This window comes from Oryx dammah, unplaced genomic scaffold, assembly GCF_014754425.2.
Source record: "Oryx dammah isolate SB20612 unplaced genomic scaffold, SCBI_Odam_1.1 HiC_scaffold_18, whole genome shotgun sequence".
Taxonomy (NCBI): domain Eukaryota; kingdom Metazoa; phylum Chordata; class Mammalia; order Artiodactyla; family Bovidae; genus Oryx; species Oryx dammah.
Window position 1 is genome coordinate 29,423,951 of NW_024070202.1, and position 16,619 is coordinate 29,440,569.

The 16,619-nt window shown below is 37.2% G+C and overlaps 1 protein-coding gene across 1 annotated transcript in view; it reads right to left on the reverse strand.

Annotated features, from left to right (window-relative positions):
- The window catches only part of MACC1 (MET transcriptional regulator MACC1), an 82,500-nt gene extending 66,279 nt beyond the window's left edge, over positions 1–16,221 (reverse strand). Inside the window, exon 1 of the mRNA XM_040260631.1 lies at positions 16,082–16,221. The gene's annotated coding sequence lies outside the window, so the exon portion shown is untranslated. The remainder of the gene's footprint in view (positions 1–16,081) is intronic.
- Between the last annotated feature and the right edge of the window lie 398 nt (positions 16,222–16,619).

Genomic DNA, 16,619 nt, shown 5'->3' on the forward strand with positions numbered 1-16,619 from the left:
AGGGAGGGGACATATGTATACCTATGGCTGATTTATGTTGATATATGGCAGAAACCAACACAACATTATAAAGCAATTATCCTCCAATTAAAAATAAATATTTAAAAAAAAAACAGATTAGTATTGCCTCATGCTTTGGGTTTTACCTTAGCTAGGGAAGATTAGACTAAGATTTTATACATTAAAAGAGATTCTCATATCCCTGATATTTTTGTTTAATATAATTAATCTCTCTACCCAACCTACTATACCTTGCCATTATTTTATGAGGCTTAACTTCCATTGTTAATGGTTTTCAATTTTATTATGTATGTGTACTTTGTGATTTGGTACTTTAAATCACATTGGGGAAAGGTAATGTATAAATATATAACAATGTATGTTGGTATACATATATAGAAAATATATCTTTAGAAATGAAAGGACCTTAGCAATAACTGAATGTTTTCAAACATAATTCTCTCATGCATAGAGGAACAATTCCTGAAAATGAAATATTGTGCAAAACTTAAAGAAATAAGTTTTGGAAAGTAATAAAAGACAAACTCATCTGGTTGACAGATAAGGGGAGAATAGCCCACAACCCTCACCTTGCTAGCCACCACTTTCACTGCAGTGGGAGCTCTGAAATCACTGTGTAGAACTTCTAGTTCCCACGATATATATCTGAAAAGTACCAATCAAATTCAGTTGTCGTCTTTTATAAATATGGAAACTGTTGTTGTTTATCTAAAAACACTTACAGAGGTGGTGGTAAGGTCCACATCAGTTCTCAGGTTCCATGAATGCCAGATGTTTATATTTGTCAAAACAGAAAGTTTAATCCCAATATGAGCTTTGCATTAAAATTGTGGTATTTGAAAAGGATTGAATAATTTTTAATTTTGTTAAAAATTAAAGAGAGTCTAAGGTTTTCGTAACAAGACAGCAATCATTATTTTCTTTTTTGCTTCTCCCAGGCGCTCCCGGGGAAGAGAGGCAATCTCTTCTTTTCAGGTTTGCTTTCAGTTGGTTCTGCGCCTTGCCTATTTCCTATGTGAAACTAACAGATGTAAATTTTTTGACCTTGAGTAAAACTCAGGTGGCTCTGCATTTTTTTGTGTGTGTATTAAATAAGCAGAGCTAAGATAAAGATTGTGTGGAATCTTAATGACAACTTATTTTTCTTTCTTGGACATTTCAAAATGTTGAGCTGACTCTGATTTTTCACATAATATATATCAAACTCTTTTGTTTGCTAGTAAATCTGTACATGTCCTTGTGTTCCCACTATCAATAAACTGAGAAATGAAAAAACTTGAGAGCATGGTTTATTTCACAAATGCCTCCAGACAAAAACTAAGAAAGTAGAATGTAATTGTATGATGTACAAAGATTTCAGACAAACTTTATCTTGTAAAGTTTTAAAAACCCATATTTGAAAAATGAAGTTAAAGTCATTATTCTTCACACTCAACTTCAACTGAAACAGAAAAGTTTAAAACAAATTTTGATCAGCTAATAGTGGACTTAATATTTTGGTTTCTAGGAGAAATGCCTCCAAAGCTATCATTTATTGTTTGCTTTCATCCTTAAAATATATAGGCTTCCTTTGTCCACTAGAATACATATGTGACTTCATTTATAGAAATATTTATTTAATAAAAACCATTTCAACATAAATGATTTCAAGGATCATAAGAAGAAAATAGCACTCTCTAGTGATGAAACCCTGAAACACCAAAGTCATGAGACAGATTGCCTTCCAGTTACTAGACTGACTCATCCAGGTAGAGAAAGAAAGAAGAGGAAGTTCTGAAGTCTAGGTATTAGCAAAGAAACCTCATGAAGACTACATACATCTGGATGTCCTGGAGAACACAGGATACCTGGGGCATGAAGGAGAGTGGTGGGAAGAGAAGCAAACTGTTGCCAAAAAGATATTAGATCAAAGCAATGCCTGATCCCCTTTCATGAGTGATGGAAAAAACCTGGCACTAATTAAACTAGTGCCTGGGTAAAGTCCCAGGGACTTTTCTGAACCAGAATTAAGCATTGGATCCAAAGGCAACATGGGAGATCGAGAGGGATAAAGAGCCAAGTGTATCCAGACAGTTTCAGGGTATAAACAATGAACAAAGCTGTACAGCCAAGGAATCAATTTAATGGATGCTGGTCTCCTAGTGGGCGGAGGGGATGAAAAGAAATCAACTGCCCAAGGTAAACATTGAAGGCTTATTTGGACAAGTGAACATTCTGTCCAAGCTCCACCCTCTGATAATTCAATCATGATTTGATAAGCTCCTGAAGTCTGAACCTGGTCCAAGCCTCCATTCTGGAGTTCTCAGTACAGATCTCAGCCTCAATTTTAATCTCTTCATTTCCATTCTAATGAAGCAATGTTTTTTATAAAGGTTACCAATTTATAAGTCAAATTATATTTATATTCTCCAAACAATTCAATTAGAAGAATAAATCCCATACCCCGCAAGCAGCCTTGATATAGAACAAATCCTTCAAGGATGAGATAAAATAGGATTGAAAAATAATAATCTGAATAGCAAAACAATGAACGAGTTCATGAAAAAGATCTATATGAATCCTTTGTCAATAGAAGCATGATGCTGAGACTGTACAGGAAAAGGCTTTTCTAAGTTATTAAAGATTACAAAATACTTTTAAAAATGCAAAGCCCTTTATAAATACTAGATCCCATTTGAGTTACTATTCTCCTGGCAGTGAAATGGAGGATAGTAATAATTGTAATTTGAATTTATGGAGGGCCTATCATCTCAGACACTTGTGCTTTTGAAAGTCAGTTCATTAATCCTCAGGACTATCCTAGCAGAAAAAGTAGCCAGAGTACAAGCTCCTTTTGCAGATAAGAAATTGAGACACAGACAGATTATGTGGTTTATACAATACACGCACAAAGAAGCTGGAAGTTGAAGAGAAAATAGTTAACTACAAAGGTGGAAATGTGGTTCACAGATAAAGAGTTGGTAGACTGACTTTCTCCTGCTTAGGCACATTAAAAAAAAAAAAAAGCACCATCCCAGCCAAAGCTATCAGGGCAAAGGGGATTTACACATAAAGGGACTTGAGAGTATATGGCAGAGAATGTGGCAGCAGCTCAACCCAGGACATACCACTGAAGTTTAGGTAAAGGGCTTGGCCTGCCTTGCCCGGCACAATGGACACTCTGGCACCCTCTTGACCTGTGCTCTAGCACTATCCTCCCCACCACACCCTCCAACAACGTGAAGATCATTGCATAAACATGAAGAAATAATCACTCAGAACCATGCTCTAAAATAAGGATTAGAATGAGGGGATAAGAATCCACTTGCAATTCTTATCGCCTAGTTTTAATAAAAAAATAGATTTTATTTCAAAATAATTTTGTTTATATTGAAATGCTTAGCTTTTAACGTGAATAAAATTAATGTTCTATAAAATGAATCAATACGAAATTTGTGAATTAAAAATATTTTCATAAAAGAAAAAGGTCTTTTGAACAGTTTTAAAGCAACTGTGATTTAACTATTGCTGTTGTTGTTTACTGCCTAAGTCATGTCCAACTCCTTTGCAACTCCTGCCAAGTTCCTCTGTCCATGGAATTTCCCAGGCAAGAAAACTGGAGTGGGTTGCCATTTTCTTCTTCAGGGGATCTTCCTGACTCAGGGATTGAAACCATATCTCCAGCATCGCATGTGAATTCTCTACCGCTGGGGAAGCCACTAGGGAAGAAGCCCAAGTAAACTATGTGCATATGTGCTCAGTCATGTCTGATTCTCTGGGATCCATGAACTGTAGCCCACCAGGCTCATCGCTTCATGGAATTTTCCAGGCAATAATACTGGAGTGGGTTGCCATTTCCTACTCCAGAGGATCTTCCTGGACCAGCAATCAAACCTGCATCTCTCGCACCTCCTGCATTGGCTGGGAGATTCTTTACCACTTGCACCACTTGGAAATCCATATTATTCTACAATTATTAGCAAGATAGAGAATAAAGAAAAACAAGTGGCTATATCATTCTATATGCTACTCACACACACATACTCTCATTAAAAGATTACTAGAAACAGAGAGCTACAATTAAACATAAAATTGTCTCTCTCAGAAACAACCACTACTAAGTTATATTTCAAAATGACAAGAATAAATATGGAAGAAAATCATGACACCCACGAAAGAAAACAGGTCACTGAGAGACTTCTGGTATCAACATTCTCAACCAACTTACTGATCATAACAACAAATCCTAAAAGAGAAAGTAAATTGCTATCAAACCACAACAAGCAAGAGAGCATAGTTTAAGAACAGGGAATTTCAACTTCAGTAAACAGCCAAACTCAACTCAAGGCATGAGAGATCAAGCAATGTAATTAGATAAAAGGGGAGCCAAAGCAATGTTCTCAACCATCAGTACCTCATTTACTCTTTGCTTGAATCAAGAGAAATATCCTCATAGTTAGGCTCCCAAGATATTCTATGCCACCCAAGACTGGAAACATGAGTGTTATCTAATATTGGAAGTTTATAAAAGCCAGGCAATATTTTCATGACTATCCATGCTTCTAGGCAGAGTGGATACTTAGTGAGAACACCAGGTACTATATGCTGACCAGCATCCATTCTGATAAGTCAGCATCTGTGCCAATAGCCATTACTGAGTATTTTTCATATTACTCAGTACCCAGGAAAGTGTCACCCTAAACCAACCCAGATAGTTGTTCATCTTTCTTTTTTAAAGTCTTCAAATAACTGGGTATTATTTGGCAGGATAAATTTCTGTTTTTATGTTTCTTTATTTAAAGGCATATATTGTAAAAGGAAAGAAGTGACACTATATCGTCTGAATTTAAGAGTCAAATATAAAGATGACCTTAACTGGTGCTGTTTGGGCTTCCCTTGTGACTCAGCTGGTAAAGAATCTGCCTGCAATATAGGAGACCTGGGTTCAATCCCTGGATTGGGAAGATCCCCTGGAGAAGGGAAAGACTACCCACTCCAGTATCCTGGCCTGGAGAATTCCATGGACTGTATAGGCCATGGGACAGCAAAGAGCTGTACACAACAGGTTAGACCCAGAGGAAGGGGTACACAGTCTGTAGCAGTAACAACAGAGAGGGATGAAAGGAATAGCTGGGATCAGGAGATACAAGAGTAGGAGATACGTAAGATATAGTGTGATACAATGTGAGCCTCATTGTATCATGAAATGTTTATGAAATGGACTCAAGGCTGAGCCATCTCAGTTCATATTTTCTCCAATAAAACAGTTACATGCTCACACCATTAGATGTTTAGTGCGAAGCAACAGTTTTAAATCTATTTTTAATATAAATTTATTTTAATTGGAGGTTAATTACTTTACAATTATGAGTTTTGTATACTTATTTTGTAAAAACAATAGAAAGTAAACCTGGTCTTAAAACAATCTATGCATAACCAAGTCACTGAGTAAGTTTCTTAGAGAACCGTACAAAAGCAAAGGGGAAATATTAGTTAAGTGCAGTTATTTAGTACTTCACTATTGCTGCTAAAGGAGAAGGAAATGGCAACCCATTCCACTATTCTTGCCTGGAGAATCCCATGGACAGAGAAGCCTGGTGGACTACAGTCCATGGGGTTGCAAAGAGTCAAACACGACTGAACGTCAAACACAACTGAACAGCTAACACAACACAACAACATTGCTACTAAAATATTCCCCATTCATTAAAACATTCTTTTAGTTGAATCTACATCTATATGAATAGATTTTATAGATTGTAGAACAGGCTGTATTAGAAACTAGAAATGCCAGCAAATTTGAAAAACTCAGCAGTGGCCACAGGACTAGTAAAGGCCAGTTTTCATTCTAATCCCTAAGAAAGGTAACGCCAAAGAATCCTAAAACTACCACACAATTGCAATCATCTTACATGCTAGCAAAGTAATGCTCAAAATTCTCCAAGCCAGACTTCAGCAATACATGAACTGTGATCTTCCAGATGTTCAAGCTGGATTTAGAAAAGGCAGAGGAACCAGAGATCAAATTGCCAGCATCTGTTGGATCATTGAAAAAGCAAGAGTTCCATAAAAACATCTACTTCTGCTTTATTGACTATGCCAAAGCCTTTGACTGTGTGGATCACAATAAACTGTGGAAAATTCTTAAAGTAATGGGAATACCAGACTGCCTGATGTGCCTCCTGAGAAATCTGTATGCAGGTCAGGAAGCAACAGTTAGAACTGTACATGAAACAACAGACTGGTTCCAAATCAAGAAGGGCATACATCAAGGCTGTATATTGTCACCCTGCTTATTTAACTTATATGCAGAGTACATCATGAGAAATGCTGGGCTGGATGAAGCACAAGCTGGAATCAAGATTGCCAGGAGAAATATCAATAACCTCAGATATGCAGGTGACACTACCCTTATGGCAGAAAGTAAAGAAGAACTAAAAAGTCTCTTGATGAAAGTGAAAGAGGAGAGTGAAAAAGTTGGCTTAAAACTCAACATTTAGAAAATGAAGATCATGGCATCCGGCCCCTTCACTTCATGGCAAAGAGATGGGGAAAACAATGGAAACAGTAAGCAACTTTATTTTATGGGGCTCCAAAATAACTGCAGATGGTGACTGAAGTCATGAAATTAAAGGATGCTTGCTCCTTGGAAGGAAAGCTGTGACCAACCTAGACAGCATATTGAAAAGCAGATACATTACTTTGCCAACAAAGTTCCTCTAGTCAAGGCTATGGTTTTTCCAGTAGTCATGTATGGATGTGAGAGTTGGACTATAAAGAAAACTGAATGCAGAATTGATGCTTTTGAACTGTGGTGTTGGAGAAGACTCTTGAGAGTCCCTTGGACTGCAAGGAGATCCAACCAGTCCATCCTTAAGGAAATCAGTCCTAAATATTCATTGGAAGCACTGATGCTAAAGCTGAAACTCCAATACTTTGGCCACCTGATGCAAAGAACTGACTCATTGGAAAAGACCCTGATGCTGGGAAAGATGAAGGCAGGAGGAGAAAGGGATAACAGAGGATGAGGTGGCTGGATGACATCATTGACTCAGTGGACACAAGTTTGAGTAAACTCCGGGAGTTGGTGACGGACAGGGTGTGCTGCAGTCCATAGGTTCGCAGAGTCTGGCACGATTGAGCGACTTAACTGAACTGACTGAGAAACTAGAAATAAGACTTGTTCCCCACCAATCCAGTAACACTTAGATGAGCAAATCTTCCTTCCCTTAGGGATTTCTAGATTTTAGGATATCCCCCACTGCATTCTGAAAGTAGAGTGAAACTGACTTTTTTATCTTCTTGCCTTGAGGGTCAACCAGTGTGGTTTAGAGGAAAGATCAGGGGACCTGGAATCGAAGAACTTCAAGATTCTAAACCTCTTTGATTCTAGATTTTCATATTTATTAAGTGGGAACAATAACTGTATCTTCCCCCCTATGTTTTGTGAGAATTAAACGGTTTAATGTCTGTGATAGGGACCAAAAATTCTGTGATTTGGGGAATATTCTATATCTGCTCTGTTAAATCACATAATCAATAGTTGTAGCTACTGAACATTTGAAATAAGGCTAATGCAAATGAGAAACTAAATTTTTCATTTTTGCTAATTTTAATTAACCTAAATTTTAATTAGTTTAATTAATTTAAATTTTAAAAGAGACATTACCATACTGAATTCATTTCAGTTCATTTCAGTCGCTCAGTTGTGTCTGACTCTCCGTGACCCCATGAATCGCAGCAAGCCAGGCCTTCCTGTCCATCACCAACTCCCAGAATTCACCCAAACCCATGTCCATAGAGTCGGTGATGTCATCCAGTCATCTCATCTTCTGTCATCCCCTTCTCCTCCTGCCCCCAATCCTTCTTGGCATCAGGGTCTTTTCCAATGAGTCAACTCTTCACATGAGGTGGCCAAAGTACTGGAGTTTCAGCTTCAACATCAGTCCTTCCAATGAACACCCAGGACTGATCTCCTTTAGGATGGACTGGTTGGATCTCCTTGCAGTCCAAGGGACTCTCAAGATCTTCTAGAAATACTCTCTATACTCAGTCTATAGTAGTTTTAGTTTCAGTTATTCTTACTGCAAATTAATTACTCTGTTCTGGAAATTCATAGGTATATTGTCTTTGTTTAAGAATGAGAGTTTCCCTTACATACAGGCAAAGATATACATGTAACCATTTGAAACAATTTGTGAGATGAATCAGAATGTAATTGTATTTTTGTCCACCACTTTCCTTTTAAAAATGTATTCACTGGGGGGAGTTTTTCCCAATACCACTGATGAAAATTCCCCAGTTGGCCCCATGTATCTTTTGGTTACTCTGTGGTTATTTAAAGTTGCAAAATACAGTTTTGATTCATGAATTAGAATGCCCCATCCAATATTTCCATCAGCATACCAACATTTTGGTGTAAGACCAAACTCCCTGCTCTCGTGCCCTACAAGTCTACAGGCCTCTGGGGAGGGAGTGCTGTGCACACCTTCTCTTTTTCTACCTCACTTCCTCTGTCACCCAACTTGCAACCTCCCGTTACTGTAGCCTCCAAAATTGGAGAGTAGGGAAGAAAAAGGAGAAATAAAACAGAACATTTTTACTCTATTAGTGTGACTGAAAGTTGGCTTTGGCTCTGCCGTGTTTATTACTGACACTGTGTATGGGGGTGTGTGCACATGTACATGAGTGAGCTTTGAGGAATCCTCAGAAGCTTAAGACTGTTATCAGCTGTGAACTGAGCAATGCATCTAATTCTTCTGTTAGTGATGTCCCCCTCAGCTCTGGTTTTCTAGAGGAAAACACATTAAGCTTTCCAGGAGTATATAGCAAAGCCACTTCCTCTAAGTTTGAGACAAAAAAGACCATCCCTCACTTCTACCACTCCACACTGGGTTAGTGCTGCAAAAATCATTCTTATAAAATCCTCTGTGTTTTATTCTCCCTTTATTTTTCCTTATAACCTGGAGGTGGGTGAGGAGTCAATATTTGTGAAGATATTCCCAACTTGGGATTTTAGTTAGAAAACAGTTATCTTAGAATCTTGGCCAAATTTTCCAATTTAACCTCCTTGACCACTCTTGCTCTGTTAATTGTAGCCAAAATCTAGAAATTACATAAAAATCAACAATATGAGACCAATAAAAATCTTTGGCATATCCATAGCCATTGTGGGAAAAAATAATGTGGTCTTCTCATATGCAATGATATGGGTCAATCACTGAAATATATTAAGTAAAAAAAGGAAAGGCACTAGACATTCCATATGTTTACAGTGTTTCTTACTGGAAAGAGTTGGAAAAAACTGAAAGCTGTCATGTTGTACTTATGAAGAGAGAATTTGCAGATTAAAAATCTGAAACCTAGAGTTTCAGCTTACTTCACGTTCTATATGCTAACATATTATTTGCATTTTCTTATTGTGGCAAGAATTACTTTACATTTTTTCTTTAATGTCTTTGTAAATATATTTACATACACAGTAAGGCCTCTATTCATTGCTTAATTTTTTAAAGTTTTTCTATTTGGCACAAAGTCTCCAACATCTTTTTTCAGCCCTGACATTCTGACACAGTTGTGTCTATATCCAAGTAAAATGCCCTTTCCAAATAACTGACCAAGTCATTTATAAATAAGATTTAGAAACTTGAATGAAACACCATGGACTGAATAAATGAGTCTATATTTTTCCATAAATAGGTGAGCTATAACATACTTTTTTTTTTTTTTGCACATGATAATACAGAAAAATAGGCTGGATTACAGGCAGAATATAAAAATACATCCATACTGTATGCTTGCAATCTACATGTAAATACTGAGGAATTAACCTTTACAACTAGAAAACAATGTTCAATTATTGATATTCAAAAACAAGCAATGTTTTTATTGAATTTTTAGTTTATTAAAACCATCCAAAAAGAGAATGGTTTAGTAAGCAGAGATTGTTCACTTTGCTTGAGACTTGCTATTTTTCAAGTAGCAAAGGATAAAGGGCTTCTCCTAGCACTCTAGTTTGAGGATTGAGAATTATATTTCTGTATAGGTATTGAGGAGAAAGTTTCAGAAAATTAAAAAGTTTGATACATGAAATGATATGTCAGTTAATAAAATTTATTTTCTTTTGAACATTAAAAAATTGGAAGGGAAACACACCTAAAGTTTTACTCTGATAAATTTTGATAAGGTCAAAACTGGCTACTATCTCCAACCCTAGTCCCCCTCTTCTCACCCACACTCCAGCCTCTGTTAGGCTTTCCTATGCTTTGCAACCCCCACCTTATTTCTTACATGGCATTATCAAGTGTATACACATGCTTATCACTCCCTCAATCTTTGTATCCCCAGGACTAAGTAAAGCTCAGGTGGAATTAATGCTTGTGTGCTCAGTCGCTTCAGTCATGTCCAACTCTGTAAGATGCTATAGACTGTCACCTGCCAGACTCCTCTGTTCATGGGATTCTTCAGGCAAAAATACTGGAGCGGTTGCCATGCCCTCCTCCAGGGGAGCTTCCCGACCCAGGGACTGAACCCTGTCCCTTATGTCTCCTGCACTGGCAGGCGGGGTTTTACCACTAGAGCCACCTGGGAAGCCTGCTGAATTAATGTTTAATGAGTAAATAAATGAATAATGCCACTCACCCCACAGTGACTCACACTGATTCCTCACTGCCTTCAGAATAAAGTGCACAATTCTTAGGCTGATATTTGAAAATGCTTCATAATTATAGGCAATCTATCTTTCCAATCTTATTTCCTTCATCTTTTGCCCCCAATTCCCCAAATACTACATCACCAACCACACTTACCTATGGGGAGAGATGGGGTCTTTTTTTCACTGCTGTGTCCCACAGTTTAGGTCAGTGCCTAACACACAACAGACGTTCAGAAATTATTTGTTGAGTCAATGGCTGGATAAATTAACTTTACCAAATATATTTTGTACTTTCCATTTCCTTATATTTTATAAGTAGCTACTCCCTTTGTTTTTGCCTCTTTAACTTCCTTTCTCTAATTTCCAAGGCTCAGTAAAGTTTGATCATTTATGAGAATCCTTTCCAGGTTTCCTAGGCAAAATTAAATTCTCTCCATACAAATATAGACTTATTTGACACTTCTCATCACTTCATTATGCTCTTTTTATCTTATTAAATAGTGGCTAGATTTTAAAGTTTTGGAAGTTTAGGACTATGATACTTTGATGTCTCTTTATCCAGTCTGTTCCTACCTACCTTTTATCACTTGTCTTAGCTGGAATAGTCTGAGTAGATACAAATTCTACAACCTCTTACTACTGACATGGTATTTCTGTGAATCAGTTTCTTTACCTCTAAAACTGGCAGAATATCTTTATCTTAACCCTCAAATTAATTAAGTCATATATTTTACTTAAGGGACTTAATACAGTATTTGGTACATGGTATTGTTATTATTATTAATACAAAAGTGAAAAGGCTGGCTTAAAACTCAACATTCAAAAAATGAAGATGATGGCATCTGGTCCCATCTTCACTGCAAATAGATGGGGAAAAAGTGGAAACAGTGGCAGATTTAATTTTCTTGGGCTTGAAAATCACTGTGAACAGTGACTGCAGCCATGAAATTAAGACTTGCTCCTTGGAAGGAAAGTTATGACAAACCTAGACAGAGTATTAAAAAGCAGATACATCACTTGGCCGACAAAGGTCCAATAGTCATATACAGATGTGAGAGGTGGACCATAAAAAAGGCTGAGCACCAAAGAACTGATGCTTTCAAATTGTGGTGCTAGAGAAGACTCTTGAGAGTCCCTTGGAAGGCAAGGAGATCAAACCAGTCAATCCTAAAGGAATTCAACCCCGAATATTCATTGGAAGAACAGATGCTGAAGCTGGAACTTCAATACTTTGCCCACCTGTTTCAAAGAACTGACTCATTGGAAAAGACCCTGATGCTGGTAAAGATTGAAGGCACAAGGAAAAGGGGGTGGCAGAGGAAGAGATGGTTAGCTGGCATCACTGATTCAATGGACATGAATTTGAGCAAATTGTGGGAGATAGTGAAGGCCAGGGAAGCCCGCTGTGCATGGAGTAACAAAGAGTCAGGCACGACTTAGTGACTGAGCAACAACAATGTCTATTAAATAGAAAATTCAGTTGCTCTCTCACACCACAGGTTGAGAAACAAGGAAGTTGATTTAAGATCAAATTTTGCACTATATTTTAGAGATTACAATGCTACAAACATATCTGAGTCTCCAAGATGCCACAAATATCTGGTTTTCAGTTACATCTGGAGAGATTATTTATTTAGAGCATTTAAGATAAATAAGTGTCTTGAGATTAGGGAGAAACAGGAATTCTCCTTCATTGTGTATGAACAAAATATGGGATAAATATTTTAGAAGGCAATTCATCAGTATCTCATAAATTTGAAGATATACATGACTATGGTTCAGCAAATCTATGAAATATTTACTAAAATAAACCTTATATTTGTATACAACTGGCATGTATAAGAATATTATTTATAATTCTACTTATGATAGCAAAATACCATGCTGCTATGAAAACTAATAAGTTGTGCTACAAAAATCAATACGGATTATCCTGAAAAGTACAAGGTTAAAAGAACAGAGCAAGCTGCACTTGAACACTGTATACTCTAGGCTTTATATAAACTCTTTCAACTTTAAAAAAAGCTTATATAATATTTATGGATATGTTCAATGGCAGTAGAAATAGTAAAATATAAAAATAAAGGTAGACAAAAGAATAAAAGCATACAATAGAGAGAAAATCTACAAAGACCGAAAAGCAGTGACTGCTAAGGTAGCAAAGGGAGAAACAGAACCAGGTAGAACACTTGAATTTTTTAATTTCTAAATTTTTTTTGCTAGGCTGGAAGGTGAGTGTGCAAGGCTTTATGATATCTATCTTTAAATGGAAATCTACTATGTATTGTATCTTTTAGGAAAACTTCCAAATTAAATGCTCTTCCCAATGGAAACAGAAGACACAAAAACTCCCCTCTACCATTCCTGGAAAGTAAACCTAGTGGTCAGTCTCCTGGCTAGAGATGATGTTTCTGTTTTTTTCCCAGGAAGGCTCCTACAAAGAAGCATCATCGCTGAGCAAGGTGGTGACTATAGTAATCAAGAGAGAAACCCTAAGACATAATAAAGTTGTGGAAGCAGTCAATCCAGTCTTCTTTTTCCCCTCTCCATCCCTAGATACCTGGAGAGTCTCTTTCTTCAGCATGCCTCTGAGTGAGGTAGGAGGAAGTACAGAACTAAGTTTCATTTTACTGAAAGAGGTGCTTGCTTGCTGTCTCTATTTTTCTGGCCAGTTCTGATGGCTTTCCAGAATTCCAGTTCCAAGTGGTTAACAACGCAGTTTCCCTTTCCACTGAAAGATCAGCTCAGCTCCGATTTCAAATTGCCTGAAGCACATTTCCCCCACAAGAACTAGCTCCCCTCTCTTTTGCTTCAGTATTACTGTTATTCTCTCAGGCCCAAGCTTAAAAACTCAAAAGCATTTTGACTGTTATCATTTATTACTATTATTAAATTATTATTGTTGTTGTTTTGCTACTGAGTTCCCATCCCCCTCTTCCATTTTCATTCCCAGCACCTGTTATTTATTCCAGACACTATGAACTCCCCTTCCTCTGAAATTCTGGGTATGTATTTCTTCCATGTTCAGGGAAGTCATTCCACTTTGTTTTTGACCAACTCACGTTCAAGTTTCCAAATTTATTTTTTTCTGTCCTCTAATTATTACAGTTCAAGCAAAGATTTATGAAAACTTCTTTAATCTCATGATCCTAAGCACCATATATGCTAAGCAGTAGGAATGAACCAACAGTGAGGCCAGGAATGACTTAAGAGACACAAATTAGCACTTTCTGCCTGTAGCTATTTATAAGTACATACCTCCTCTAATAGAATAGGATCCCCTCAAGGGCTGTGCCTCAGTTACTCTAACCCCAAAGCCCAGCCCAGGGGAAGGACATTGTAGGACTGTGAGAAGTAATTGTTAAGTGAATAAATGGCATGTCCTAGAGAGAGTAGACTATAGATGACATTCAACAGCAAAAGTAGTGCCCTTTTAGATAGTATACTATATTTATCAACGGATTCTGCAGCTTTCCTTCTCCTTTGTTTTCACTTTAATCCTACCCTGGACTTCCTGACATAGTTCCTGAGAGAGTTTACATTTAAATGATATACCCCATGCAAAACTTTACACACTTGTCACAAATACCTTCTGCTGCTGCTAAGTCGCTTCAGTCGTGTCCAACTCTGTGAGACCCCATAGACGGCAAACCACCAGGCTCCCCCATCCCTGGGATTCTCCAGGCAAGAACACTGGAGTGGGTTGCCATTTCCTTCTCCAGTGCATGAAAGTGAAAAGTGAAAGTGAAGTCGCTCAGTCGTGTCCGACTCTTCGAGACCCCATGGACTGCAGCCTACCAGGCTCCTCCACCCATGGGATTTTCCAGGCAAGAGTGCTAGAGTGGGATGCCATTGCTTTCTCAGTTATCACCAAATACCATAGAAGACACATAGTTTCAATAGACAGCTAGGCATTGGTGTAGTCTTTCAAGAGAAGATTTTCCAAAAATTCAACAATGACATGCTTTCACTGTATGTTATTAAATTTAAAATCAACTTAATTTCAAATTGTCTTTTGTCCTCCAAATTAGCTAACACATTTTAAGACAGGATGGTGTTTAATAGATCCTGTTTTAATAGTCTTTATTATCTCTAAGACAGACACATAAAATTATCTGTTTATAAATTAGCTCCAGGGAAGGTGAGAACACCAAAATAAATAAAACATTTAAGCTGTTTCTAAAGTTTTCAAGTAAGTTGTAACCAAACTATGACTTCACAATTCCTATATCCTGTACAGTAATGATGAAATCTCACTATTATGAATTAATCACATAATTAAGTTATGGAGGATATAAAAGGATCTCCACAAAAATAGTGATGACTTTAAGAATACAGCAAAATTGCATTATCCTCTCTGCTAATTATTATTATGCAAAAAAATGGAGATTAACACAGGTGATCCAATATCAACTCTAAAATTAGACCCACTGAAAATGGATTTAGACATGTTTTAAGGAGTCAGAGATACTTTCATAAATAAGAGGCACCAGAATTCTCACTACGCACTCCTTGATCTGTTTTTTTTTTAATTGTGGTAAAAACACATGATGTAAAATTTACCATCCTAACCATTTGTAAGTGTAAATCATGGTACTGTTAAGTATATTTACATTATTGTGCAATCAATCTTTAGAACATTTTCAAATTGCAAAACTGAAACTCGTTACCTACTAAATATTTCCTATTTCACCCTCTCCCTAACCCCTGGCAACCACAATTCTACTTTCTGTTTCTATGAATTTGACTACTCTTAATACCTCATATAAGTGGAGTCCTACAATAAATTATCCCTTTAATCTGTTTTTGAAGCTGAATTGAAACTTCATTATGAAGAAAGTCCACCCTCCAGTAGCTATTGTCTAGGCCTCTATTCAGCATAATGCACAACACTCATTTATACTATTAATCTAGTGAGGTAGGTTTTACACTCACCTTACAAGTGTGGAAATGGGGGCTCCACAAGGTGAAAAATTGTGCCAAACTTCACACATCTAAGAAGAAGTTGGGGCACTGAATCTAACTTTATCTGACTTTAACAGCCACAGTCTTTTCAACACAGCTGTTGCCTTTTGAAATATTTAAAAGTTTCAAAGGATTTCAACCATCCACATATCTGAAGTAAGTCAAAGTGGGGTTCTATTGTTGTTGTTGTTTATACCTGACTTTGAATGTAGCATGTTTTATTGTTCTTTTCATAAATTATTTCATCCTATGCCATGTCTCAGGTATTTATGTGTTAAAATTTATTCTAAACCGTGTCCCACAAACCCACAGAGTGTCAATTACCTTCTCTTTTTCTTTCCCAAGGAGGCCTTGGGAAGGAAGAAATATTTACTTTATTCAATTGTTCTGGAAATGACACAATTTCCTATTTGCACCGTATATCAATAGTGAAAATAATTAATTTTTAAAAGCAGCACTTACAATTGAAGAAATGAACCCCAGTCTCTTCAGTTCAGGAACATTATTTGGTAGAGTGAATGGAAGTCTTTCTACCCCAAACCAAGGACTCCTTACAAACGTGCCTTGCTCTGTATGTGGCGCCTGGACTAATACTTAGCCACCTGGGAGTCCTTGTGGTATGACTCCAGGCTGCTCAACCGGAAACCCTAAAAGGGAGAAGGACTACAATACCCACAATTCAAATTTCTCACCTGAAACCGGGAGAAGAGGGTGCAGCTTTGCTCTGGGAATGTGGGAAAAAAAAAAAAGCAAAGCAAAAAGTAAACATGTATGTATTGGGTGGGTATATTTAAGAACAATTTGTAAATATGAAATTATTTCTATAAAAGGAAACAAAAAAAAGGTTTGATGTTTGCCAACAAGAAGGTGCCCTCACTGTTGGAATGAACTAAAAAGACTTTATGCAAACAAATTCTCATTCAGCTGTGCAACCTGCCACACCAGATTCTCTTTCAGTGATTCAGGGCAGAGATGCCTCATTACCTTGTGCAGCAGATGA